The 12,448-nt window shown below is 57.6% G+C and overlaps 1 protein-coding gene across 1 annotated transcript in view; it reads right to left on the minus strand.

Moving 5' to 3' along the window:
* FAM131C (family with sequence similarity 131 member C) overlaps positions 1-12,448 on the minus strand; it is a 53,047-nt gene that overhangs the window by 5,152 nt on the left and 35,447 nt on the right.

Raw genomic sequence — 12,448 nt, forward strand, 5'->3', positions numbered from 1 at the left:
GGGGGAAAAAGCACTACAGGTCCCAGCAGACACACAGGACATACTGGGGGGGTAAAATCACTACAGGTCCCAGCAGACACACAGGACATGCTGGGGGGGTAATAGCACTACAGGTCCCAGCAGACACACAGGGCATGGTGGGGGGAAAAAGCACTACAGGTCCCAGCAGACACACAGGACATGCTGGGGGGGTAAAAGCACTACAGGTCCCAGCAGACACACAGGACATGCGGGGGGTAAAAGCACTACAGGTCCCAGCAGACACACAGGACATGCGGGGGTAAAAGCACTACAGGTCCCAGCAGACACACAGGGCATGCTGGGGGGTAAAAGCACTACAGGTCCCAGCAGACACACAGGACATGCTGGGGGGTAAAAGCACTACAGGTCCCAGCAGACACACAGGGCATGCTGGGGGGTAATAGCACTACAGGTCCCAGCAGACACACAGGACATGCTGGGGGGGTAATAGCACTACAGGTCCCAGCAGACACACAGGGCATGCTGGGGGGTAATAGCACTACAGGTCCCAGCAGACACACAGGGCATGCTGGGGGGTAAAAGCACTACAGGTCCCAGCAGACACACAGGGCATGCTGGGGGGTAAAAGCACTACAGGTCCCAGCAGACACACAGGACATGCTGGGGGGGGTAATAGCACTACAGGTCCCAGCAGACACACAGGACATGCTGGGAGGGTAAAAGCACTACAGGTCCCAGCAGACACACAGGACATGCTGGGGGGTAAAAGCACTACAGGTCCCAGCAGACACACAGGGCATGCTGGGAGGGTAAAAGCACTACAGGTCCCAGCAGACACACAGGACATGCTGGGGGGTAAAAGCACTACAGGTCCCAGCAGACACACAGGACATGCTGGGGGGTAATAGCACTACAGGTCCCAGCAGACACACAGGACATGCTGGGGCGGTAAAAGCACTACAGGTCCCAGCAGACACACAGGGCATGCTGGGGGGGGTAATAGCACTACAGGTCCAAGCAGACACACAGGACATGCTGGAGGGGGGGTAAAAGCACTACAGGTCCCAGCAGACACACAGGGCATGCTGGGAGGGTAAAAGCACTACAGGTCCCAGCAGACACACAGGGCATGCTGGGAGGGAAAAAGCACTACAGGTCCCAGCAGACACACAGGGCATGCTGGTGGGTAATAGCACTACAGGTCCCAGCAGACACACAGGGCATGCTGGGGGGTAATAGCACTACAGGTCCCAGCAGACACGGGACATGCTGGGGGGGGGTAATAGTACAACAGGTCCCAGCAGACACACAGGACATGCTGGGGGGGTAAAGGCACTACAGGTCCCAGCAGACACGAAGGGCATGCTGGGGGGGTAAAAGCACTACAGGTCCCAGCAGACACACAGGGCATGGTGGGAAGGGGGGGGGGTAAAAGCACTACAGGTCCCAGCAGACACACAGGGCATGCTGGGGGGGTAAAAGCACTACAGGTCCCAGCAGACAAACAGGGCATGCTGGGGGGATAAAAGCACTACAGGTCCCAGCAGACACACAGGACATGCTGGGGGGTAAAAGCACTACAGGTCCCAGCAGACACACAGGACATGCTGGGGGGGTAATAGCACTACAGGTCCCAGCAGACACACAGGACATGCTGGGCGGGGTAATAGCACTACAGGTCCCAGTAGACACACAGGGCATGCTGGGGGGGGGTAATAGCACTACAGGTCCCAGCAGACACACAGGACATGCTGGGGGGTAAAAGCACTACAGGTCCCAGCAGACACACAGGACATGCTGGGGGGGGGTAAAAGCACTACAGGTCCCAGCAGACACACAGGGTATGCTGGGGGGGTAAAAGCACTACAGGTCCCAGCAGACACACAGGGCATGCTGGGGGGGGTAACAGCACTACAGGTCCCAGCAGACACACAGGACATGCTGGGGGGGTAATAGCACTACAGGTCCCAGCAGACACACAGGACATGCTGGGGGGGTAAAGGCACTACAGGTCCCAGCAGACACAGGACATGCTGGGGGGGTAATAGCACTACAGGTCCCAGCAGACACACAGGACATGCTGGGGGGGTAAAGGCACTACAGGTCCCAGCAGACACACAGGGCATGCTGGGGGGGTAATAGCACTACAGGTCCCAGCAAACACACAGGGCATGCTGGGGGAGGGGGTAAAAGCACTACAGGTCCCAGCAGACACACAGGGCATGGTGGGTGGGGGGTAAAAGCACTACAGGTCCCAGCAAACACACAGGGCATGCTGGGGGGGGGGGGGTAATAGCACTACAGGTCCCAGCAGACACACAGGGCATGGTGGGTGGGGGGGGTAAAAGCACTACAGGTCCCAGCAGACACACAGGGCATGGTGGGGGGGTAAAAGCACTACAGGTCCCAGCAGACACACAGGGCATGCTGGGGGGGTAAAAGCACTACAGGTCCAAGCAGACACACAGGGCATGCTGGGGGATAAAAGCACTACAGGTCCCAGCAGACACACAGGACATGCTGAGGGGTAAAAGCACTACAGGTCCCAGCAGACACACAGGGCATGCTGGGGGGATAAAAGCACTACAGGTCCCAGCAGACACACAGGGCATGCTGGGGGGTAAAAGCACTACAGGTCCCAGCAGACACACAGGACATGCTGGGGGGTAAAAGCACTACAGGTCTCAGCAGACACGCAGGGCATGCTGGGGGGGGGGTAAAAGCACTACAGGTCCCAGCAGACACACAGGGCATGCTGGGAGGGGGGGGGGGGGTAATAGCACTACAGGTCCCAGCAGACACACAGGACATGCTGGGGGGGGTAATAGCACTACAGGTCCCAGCAGACACACAGGACATGCTGGGGGGGGGTAATAGCACTACAGGTCCCAGCAGACACACAGGGCATGCTGGGAGGGGGGGGGGTAATAGCACTACAGGTCCCAGCAGACACACAGGACATGCCGGGGGGGTAATAGCACTACAGGTCCCAGCAGACACACAGGGCATGCTGGGGGGTAAAAGCACTACAGGTCCCAGCAGACACACAAGGCATGCCGGGGGGTAATAGCACTACAGGTCCCAGCAGACACAGGGCATGCTGGGGGGTAAAAGCACTACAGGTCCCAGCAGACACACAGGGCATGCTGGGGGGGTAATAGCACTACAGGTCCCAGCAGACACACAGGAAATGCTGGGGGTATAAAAGCACTACAGGTCCCAGCAGACACACAGGACATGCTTGGGGGTAAAAGCACTACAGGTCCCAGCAGACACACAGGGCATGCTGGGGGGGGTAAAAGCACTACAGGTCCCAGCAGACACACACGGCATGCTGGGGGGGGTAAAAGCACTACAGGTCCCAGCAGACACACAGGACATGCGGGGGGGGGGGGGTAATAGCACTACAGGTCCCAGCAGACACACAGGACATGCTGGGGGGGGAGGAGGGAGTAATAGCACTACAGGTCCCAGCAGACACACAGGACATACTGGGGGGGTAAAAGCACTACAGGTCCCAGCAGACACACAGGACATGCTGGGGGGGGTAATAGCACTACAGGTCCCAGCAGACACACAGGACATACTGGGGGGGTAAAAGCACTACAGGTCCCAGCAGACACACAGGACATGCTGGGGGGGTAAAAGCACTACAGGTCCCAGCAGACACACAAGGCATGCTGGGGGGGTAAAAGCACTACAGGTCCCAGCAGACACACGAAATGCTGGGGGGATAAAAGCACTACAGGTCCCAGCAGACACACAGGGCATGCTGGGGGGTAATAGCACTACAGGTCCCAGCAGACACACAGGGCATGCTGGGGGGTAATAGCACTACAGGTCCCAGCAGACACACAGGACATGCTGGGGGGGGTGATAGCACTACAGGTCCCAGCAGACACACAGGGCATGCTGGGGGGGTAACAGCACTACAGGTCCCAGCAGACACAGGACATGCTGGGGGGGTAATAGCACTACAGGTCCCAGCAGACACACAGGGCATGCTGGGGGGGTAATAGCACTACAGGTCCCAGCAAACACACAGGGCATGCTGGGGGGGGGTAAAAGCACTACAGGTCCCAGCAGACACACAGGGCATGGTGGGTGGGGGGGTAAAAGCACTACAGGTCCCAGCAGACACACAGGGCATGGTGGGGGGGTAAAAGCACTACAGGTCCCAGCAGACACACAGGGCATGCTGGGGGGGTAAAAGCACTACAGGTCCCAGCAGACACACAGGGCATGCTGGGGGGGGGTAATAGCACTACAGGTCCCAGCAGACACACAGGGCATGCTGGGGGGGGTAATAGCACTACAGGTCCCAGCAGACACACAGGACACGCGGGGGGGGGGGGGGTAATAGCACTACAGGTCCCAGCAGACACACAGGACATGCTGGGGGGGTAAAGCACTACAGGTCCCAGCAGAGACACAGGGCATGCTGGGGAGTAATAGCACTACAGGTCCCAGCAGACACACAGGGCATGCTGGGGGGTAATAGCACTACAGGTCCCAGCAGACACACAGGGCATGCTGGGGGGTAATAGCACTACAGGTCCCAGCAGACACACAGGACATGCTGGGGGGTAATAGCACTACAGGTCCCAGCAGACACACAGGGCATGCTGGGGAGGGGGGTAAAAGCACTACAGGTCCCAGCAGACACACAGGACATGCTGGGGGGGTAAAATCACTACAGGTCCCAGCAGACACACAGGACATGCTGGGGGGTAATAGTACTACAGGTCCCAGCAGACACACAGGGCATGCTGGGGGGAAAAAGCACTACAGGTCCCAGCAGACACACAGGACATACTGGGGGGGGTAAAATCACTACAGGTCCCAGCAGACACACAGGACATGCTGGGGGGGTAATAGCACTACAGGTCCCAGCAGACACACAGGGCATGGTGGGGGGAAAAAGCACTACAGGTCCCAGCAGACACACAGGACATGCTGGGGGGTAAAAGCACTACAGGTCCCAGCAGACACACAGGACATGCGGGGGGTAAAAGCACTACAGGTCCCAGCAGACACACAGGACATGAGGGGGTAAAAGCACTACAGGTCCCAGCAGACACACAGGGCATGCTGGGGGGGTAAAAGCACTACAGGTCCCAGCAGACACACAGGACATGCTGGGGGGTAAAAGCACTACAGGTCCCAGCAGACACACAGGGCATGCTGGGGGGGTAATAGCACTACAGGTCCCAGCAGACACACAGGACATGCTGGGGGGGTAATAGCACTACAGGTCCCAGCAGACACACAGGGCATGCTGGGGGGTAATAGCACTACAGGTCCCAGCAGACACACAGGGCATGCTGGGGGGGTAATAGCACTACAGGTCCCAGCAGACACACAGGGCATGCTGGGGGGTAAAAGCACTACAGGTCCCAGCAGACACACAGGACATGCTGGGGGGGGTAATAGCACTACAGGTCCCAGCAGACACACAGGACATGCTGGGAGGGTAAAAGCACTACAGGTCCCAGCAGACACACAGGACATGCTGGGGGGTAAAAGCACTACAGGTCCCAGCAGACACACAGGGCATGCTGGGAGGGTAAAAGCACTACAGGTCCCAGCAGACACACAGGACATGCTGGGGGGTAAAAGCACTACAGGTCCCAGCAGACACACAGGACATGCTGGGGGGTAATAGCACTACAGGTCCCAGCAGACACACAGGACATGCTGGGGCGGTAAAAGCACTACAGGTCCCAGCAGACACACAGGGCATGCTGGGGGGGGTAATAGCACTACAGGTCCAAGCAGACACACAGGACATGCTGGAGGGGGGGTAAAAGCACTACAGGTCCCAGCAGACACACAGGGCATGCTGGGAGGGTAAAAGCACTACAGGTCCCAGCAGACACACAGGGCATGCTGGGAGGGAAAAAGCACTACAGGTCCCAGCAGACACACAGGGCATGCTGGTGGGTAATAGCACTACAGGTCCCAGCAGACACACAGGGCATGCTGGGGGGTAATAGCACTACAGGTCCCAGCAGACACGGGACATGCTGGGGGGGGTAATAGTACAACAGGTCCCAGCAGACACACAGGACATGCTGGGGGGGTAAAGGCACTACAGGTCCCAGCAGACACGAAGGGCATGCTGGGGGGGTAAAAGCACTACAGGTCCCAGCAGACACACAGGGCATGGTGGGAAGGGGGGGGGGGTAAAAGCACTACAGGTCCCAGCAGACACACAGGGCATGCTGGGGGGGTAAAAGCACTACAGGTCTCAGCAGACACACAGGGCATGCTGGGGGGGTAAAAGCACTACAGGTCCCAGCAGACACACAGGACATGCTGGGGGGGTAATAGCACTACAGGTCCCAGCAGACACACAGGACATGCTGGGGGGGGTAATAGCACTACAGGTCCCAGCAGACACACAGGGCATGCTGGGGGGGTAATAGCACTACAGGTCCCAGCAGAGACACAGGGCATGCTGGGGAGTAATAGCACTACAGGTCCCAGCAGACACACAGGGCATGCTGGGGGGTAATAGCACTACAGGTCCCAGCAGACACACAGGGCATGCTGGGGGGTAATAGCACTACAGGTCCCAGCAGACACACAGGACATGCTGGGGGGTAATAGCACTACAGGTCCCAGCAGACACACAGGACATGCTGGGGGGTAATAGCACTACAGGTCCCAGCAGACACACAGGGCATGCTGGGGAGGGGGGGGGGGTAAAAGCACTACAGGTCCCAGCAGACACACAGGACATGCTGGGGGGGTAATAGCACTACAGGTCCCAGCAGACACACAGGACATACTGGGGGGGTAAAATCACTACAGGTCCCAGCAGACACACAGGACATGCTGGGGGGTAATAGTACTACAGGTCCCAGCAGACACACAGGACATGCTGGGGGGGTAATAGCACTACAGGTCCCAGCAGACACAGGGCATGCTGGGGGGAAAAAGCACTACAGGTCCCAGCAGACACACAGGACATGCGGGGGGTAAAAGCACTACAGGTCCCAGCAGACACACAGGGCATGCTGGGGGGTAAAAGCACTACAGGTCCCAGCAGACACACAGGGCATGCTGGGGGGGTAAAAGCACTACAGGTCCCAGCAGACACACAGGACATGCTGGGGGGTAAAAGCACTACAGGTCCCAGCAGACACACAGGGCATGCTGGGGGGGTAATAGCACTACAGGTCCCAGCAGACACACAGGACATGCTGGGGGGGTAATAGCACTACAGGTCCCAGCAGACACACAGGGCATGCTGGGGGGTAATAGCACTACAGGTCCCAGCAGACACACAGGACATGCTGGGGGGGGTAATAGCACTACAGGTCCCAGCAGACACACCGGGCATGCTGGGGGGGTAATAGCACTACAGGTCCCAGCAGACACACAGGGCATGCTGGGAGGGTAAAAGCACTACAGGTCCAAGCAGACACACAGGGCATGCTGGGGGGTAAAAGCACTACAGGTCCCAGCAGACACACAGGGCATGCTGGGAGGGTAAAAGCACTACAGGTCCCAGCAGACACACAGGACATGCTGGGGGGTAAAAGCACTACAGGTCCCAGCAGACACACAGGACATGCTGGGGGGTAATAGCACTACAGGTCCCAGCAGACACACAGGACATGCTGGGGCGGTAAAAGCACTACAGGTCCCAGCAGACACACAGGGCATGCTGGGGGGGGTAATAGCACTACAGGTCCAAGCAGACACACAGGGCATGCTGGGAGGGTAAAAGCACTACAGGTCCCAGCAGACACACAGGGCATGCTGGGGGGTAAAAGCACTACAGGTCCCAGCAGACACACAGGGCATGCTGGGAGGGTAAAAGCACTACAGGTCCCAGCAGACACACAGGGCATGCTGGGAGGGTAAAAGCACTACAGGTCCCAGCAGACACACAGGACATGCTGGGGGGGTAAAAGCACTACAGGTCCCAGCAGACACACAGGGCATGCTGGTGGGTAATAGCACTACAGGTCCCAGCAGACACACAGGGCATGCTGGGGGGTAATAGCACTACAGGTCCCAGCAGACACACAGGGCATGCTGGGGGGTAATAGCACTACAGGTCCCAGCAGACACACAAGGCATGCCGGGGGGTAATAGCACTACAGGTCCCAGCAGACACACAGGGCATGCTGGGGGGGTAAAGGCACTACAGGTCCCAGCAGACACACAGGGCATGCTGGGGGGGTAAAGGCACTACAGGTCCCAGCAGACACACAGGGCATGCTGGGGGGGGGGGTAAAAGCACTACAGGTCCCAGCAGACACACAGGGCATGGTGGGGAGGGGGGGGTAAAAGCACTACAGGTCCCAGCAGACACACAGGGCATGCTGGGGGGGGGTAAAAGCACTACAGGTCCCAGCAGACAAACAGGGCATGCTGGGGGGATAAAAGCACTACAGGTCCCAGCAGACACACAGGACATGCTGGGGGGTAAAAGCACTACAGGTCCCAGCAGACACACAGGACATGCTGGGGGGGTAATAGCACTACAGGTCCCAGCAGACACACAGGACATGCTGGGGGGGGTAATAGCACTACAGGTCCCAGCAGACACACAGGGCATGCTGGGGGGTAAAAGCACTACAGGTCCCAGCAGACACACAGGACATGCTGGGGGGGTAATAGCACTACAGGTCCCAGCAGACACACAGGACATGCTGGGGGGGGGGGTAATAGCACTACAGGTCCCAGCAGACACACAGGGCATGCTGGGGGGTAAAAGCACTACAGGTCCCAGCAGACACACAGGACATGCTGGGGGGGTAAAAGCACTACAGGTCCCAGCAGACACACAGGGCATGCTGGGGGGGGGTAATAGCACTACAGGTCCCAGCAGACACACAGGACATGCGGGGGGGGGGGAGGTAATAGCACTACAGGTCCCAGCAGACACACAGGGCATGCTGGTGGGTAATAGCACTACAGGTCCCGCAGACACACAGGACATGCTGGGGGGTAATAGCACTACAGGTCCCAGCAGACACACAGGGCATGCTGGGGGGTAATAGCACTACAGGTCCCAGCAGACACACAGGACATGCTGGGGGGGTAATAGCACTACAGGTCCCAGCAGACACACAGGACATGCTGGGGGGGGGTAAAAGCACTACAGGTCCCAGCAGACACACAAGGCATGCTGGGGGGGGTAATAGCACTACAGGTCCCAGCAGACACACAGGGCATGCTGGGGGGGTAAAAGCACTACAGGTCCCAGCAGACACACAGGGCATGCTGGGGGGTAATAGCACTACAGGTCCCAGCAGACACACAGGGCATGCTGGGGGAGGGGGTAAAAGCACTACAGGTCCCAGCAGACAAACAGGACATGCTGGGGGGGGGGGGTAATAGCACTACAGGTCCCAGCAGACACACAGGGCATGCTGGGGGGGTAAAAGCACTACTGGTCCCAGCAGACACACAGGACATGCTGGGGGGGTAATAGCACTACAGGTCCCAGCAGACACACAGGGCATGCTGGGGGGTAATAGCACTACAGGTCCCAGCAGACACACAGGGCATGCTGGGGGGGTAAAAGCACTACTGGTCCCAGCAGACACATAGGACATTGCTGGGGGGGTAATAGCACTACAGGTCCCAGCAGACACACAGGGCATGCTGGTGGGTAATAGCACTACAGGTCCCAGCAGACACACAGGGCATGCTGGTGGGTAATAGCACTACAGGTCCCAGCAGACACACAGGGCATGCTGGGGGGTAAAAGCACTACAGGTCCCAGCAGACACACAGGGCATGCTGGTGGGTAATAGCACTACAGGTCCCAGCAGACACACAGGGCATGCTGGGGGGTAATAGCACTACAGGTCCCAGCAGACACAGGACATGCTGGGGGGCAAAAGCACTACAGGTCCCAGCAGACATACAGGGCATGCTGGTGGGTAATAGCACTACAGGTCCCAGCAGACACACAGGACATGCTGGGGGGCAAAAGCACTACAGGTCCCAGCAGACACACAGGGCATGCTGGGGGGTAATAGCACTACAGGTCCCAGCAGACACACAGGGCATGCTGGGGGTTAATAGCACTACAGGTCCCAGCAGACACACAGGGCATGCTGGGGGGGGGGGTAATAGCACTACAGGTCCCAGCAGACACACAGGGCATGCTGGGGGTTAATAGCACTACAGGTCCCAGCAGACACACAGGGCATGCTGGGAGGGGGGGGGTAATAGCACTACAGGTCCCAGCAGACACACAGGGCATGCTGGGGGGGTAATAGCACTACAGGTCCCAGCAGACACACAGGACATGCTGGGGGGGTAATAGCACTACAGGTCCCAGCAGACACACAGGACATGCTGGGGGGGGTAAAAGCACTACAGGTCCCAGCAGACACACAGGACATGCTGGGGGGGGTAATAGCACTACAGGTCCCAGCAGACACACAGGGCATGCTGGGAGGGTAAAAGCACTACAGGTCCCAGCAGACACACAGGGCATGCTGGGGGGTAATAGCACTACAGGTCCCAGCAGACACACAGGACATGCTGGGAGGGTAAAAGCACTACAGGTCCCAGCAGACACACAGGGCATGCTGGGGGGGTAAAAGCACTACAGGTCCCAGCAGACACACAGGACATGCTGGGGGGGGGTAATAGCACTACAGGTCCCAGCAGACACACAGGGCATGCTGGGAGGGTAAAAGCACTACAGGTCCCAGCAGACACACAGGGCATGCTGGGAGGGTAAAAGCACTACAGGTCCCAGCAGACACACAGGACATGCTGGGGGGTAAAAGCACTACAGGTCCCAGCAGACACACAGGGCATGCTGGTGGGCAATAGCACTACAGGTCCCAGCAGGCACACAGGACATGCTGGGGGGTAAAAGCAGTACAGGTCCCAGCAGACACACAGGGCATGCTGGTGGGCAATAGCACTACAGGTCCCAGCAGGCACACAGGACATGCTGGGGGGGGGTAAAAGCACTACAGGTCCCAGCAGACACACAGGACATGCTGGGGGGTAATAGCACTACAGGTCCCAGCAGACACACAGGACATGCTGGGGGGGTAATAGCACTACAGGTCCCAGCAGACACACAGGGCATGCTGGGGGGCAATAGCACTACAGGTCCCAGCAGACACACAGGACATGCTGGGGGGTAATAGCACTACAGGTCCCAGCAGACACACAGGACATGCTGGGGGTAATAGCACTACAGGTCCCAGCAGACACACAGGGCATGCTGGGGGGTAAAAGCACTACAGGTCCCAGCAGACACACAGGACATGCTGGGGGGTAAAAGCACTACAGGTCCCAGCAGACACACAGGACATGCTGGGGGGTAAAAGCACTACAGGTCCCAGCAGACACACAGGGCATGCTGGGGGGTAAAAGCACTACAGGTCCCAGCAGACACACAGGACATGCTGAGCGGGTTCTTACTGCGCAGGAAGATGGCGGCTCGCGTAGAAAATCTCCTCAGAGAGACGCGTCCATGTCTGCCAATAACAACCAATCAGAGCACAGCTTTTGTGTGTACACGGTTCTCGGCAGATGAATCGAGTTCACTGATTGGCTCCTGTCGGTTAACCGATGAAGGGTGACTGGTTGCCATGGACAACACCTCAGTCCTGTCAGGCCTCGTCTTCCGGCCGCTGAGGCGGGAAAATGGCGGTAATGAGCGGAAAATTCCGCAGTACACGGAGGCCTGTGGTGTCCGGGAACCGGGAGGGTCACCTCTATCCTGTGTGATACTGTCTACTGTGTATCTAATCCTCTCCTGTGTGATACTGTCTGCTGAGCCGTGTATCTAATCCTCTCCTGTGTGATACTGTCTGCTGAGCCGTGTATCTAATCCTCTCCTGTGTGATACTGTCTGCTGAGCTGTGTATCTAATCCTCTCCTGTGTGATACTGTCTGCTGAGCTGTGTATCTAATCCTCTCCTGTGTGATACTGTCTGCTGAGCCGTGTATCTAATCCTCTCCTGTGTGATACTGTCTGCTGAGCTGTGTATCTAATCTTATCCTGTGTGATACTCTCTGCTGAGCCGTGTATCTAATCCTCTCCTGTGTGATACTGTCTGCTGAGCCGTGTATCTAATCCTCTCCTGTGTGATACTGTCTGCTGAGCCGTGTATCTAATCCTCTCCTGTGTGATACTGTCTGCTGAGCCGTGTATCTAATCCTCTCCTGTGTGATACTGTCTGCTGAGCTGTGTATCTAATCCTCTCCTGTGTGATACTGTCTGCTGAGCCGTGTATCTAATCCTCTCCTATGTTATACTGTCTGCTGAGCCATGTATTTAATCCTCTCCTGTGTGATACTGTCTGCTGAGCTGTGTATCTAATCCTCTCCTGTGTGATACTGTCTGCTGAGCCGTGTATCTAATCCTCTCCTGTGTGATACTGTCTGCTGAGCCGTGTATCTAATCCTCTCCTGTGTGATACTGTCTGCTGAGCCGTGTATCTAATCCTCTCCTGTGTGATACTTT

The sequence above is a fragment of the Anomaloglossus baeobatrachus genome, chromosome 11, assembly GCF_048569485.1.
Source record: "Anomaloglossus baeobatrachus isolate aAnoBae1 chromosome 11, aAnoBae1.hap1, whole genome shotgun sequence".
Lineage (NCBI taxonomy): Eukaryota > Metazoa > Chordata > Amphibia > Anura > Aromobatidae > Anomaloglossus > Anomaloglossus baeobatrachus.